Raw genomic sequence first — 1046 nt, forward strand, 5'->3', positions numbered from 1 at the left:
TTGAAGTAAGACTCATAAACAATGTATATTATGTAGATGACACAAACTTACTTGCTGACATTCCTGTTGGTAGATATATTGAATTCTTTTGAAAGAATTCATTGAGTAGATTGAGTAGTGATATCTACAATTGTATTGTCTTTATCTTTTATTTAGTATATGAACGAGAACTCTATTTTTAGGTATAAGAAAGGAAAAGGCAGAAGGAAAGAGAAAGAAACAGTAAAACAGTATTAAAGAGGAAGTGGAAAATGATATAACAAGCACTACAAATGTAGATTTGGCAGTAGATATATGATACTCATCTTAGAGTGTAGAAAGGGTTAAAATGAGCGAAGAAACTTTAAACTATGCAAAAAAGGGGGTATTTGAAGAGCCACAGTCAGTTGTTATTTATTGTGTGACATAAGTTAACTCTGCTTTTAAGATCAAGAATTAAGAAAGTACGTTTAGACCTTGACAAAATTGTAAAATATTGAGAACAATCTCAAAGGAGACTATACATACAATTAAGGGTTTGTTGAGCAGTTTAAAGAGTCCACTTGAGATCAGAATGAGTAATTGTGTAGTGAATTATTTTATCATGTTTAAATGAACTTTTCCCCCTACCATCATTCAAAGCAACAAAGAGCTGGCATGTTACAAAATAAAGGAATAAAGGAGATACATACAGCAAGTAAGATTAATTTTAAATTAAATGTTTCAGAAAGTAAATTCAACATTGTTGTCTTGGAAGCAAAGGGTTTTGATTTGTTGTTGTTAGTTAATACTGATTCAAAAGATATAGGTGGCACTATTAGCTTAATAAAGTGGAATGTGTAAAAGTTCATTGAAATTTAGGATAGTAATTGAAAAGTCAGGAAAATGGGAAAACCAATAAGAAGGTTTTTTAAACCCAAGAAAAGATACACACAGAAGATACAAATATGTTATATATTATTGTGACCATCGAGTCAGAACTTACCCATAGCTAAACCATCAGAGTGTTTTCAGAGGCAGTTAATAACTCAGGAGGGGAAGAGATTTCCCAGTGTGTGTGTATTTAT

This window comes from Elephantulus edwardii, unplaced genomic scaffold, assembly GCF_000299155.1.
Source record: "Elephantulus edwardii isolate Elephantulus edwardi_28Jun2011 unplaced genomic scaffold, EleEdw1.0 scaffold00020, whole genome shotgun sequence".
NCBI classification, from domain to species: Eukaryota; Metazoa; Chordata; class Mammalia; order Macroscelidea; family Macroscelididae; genus Elephantulus; species Elephantulus edwardii.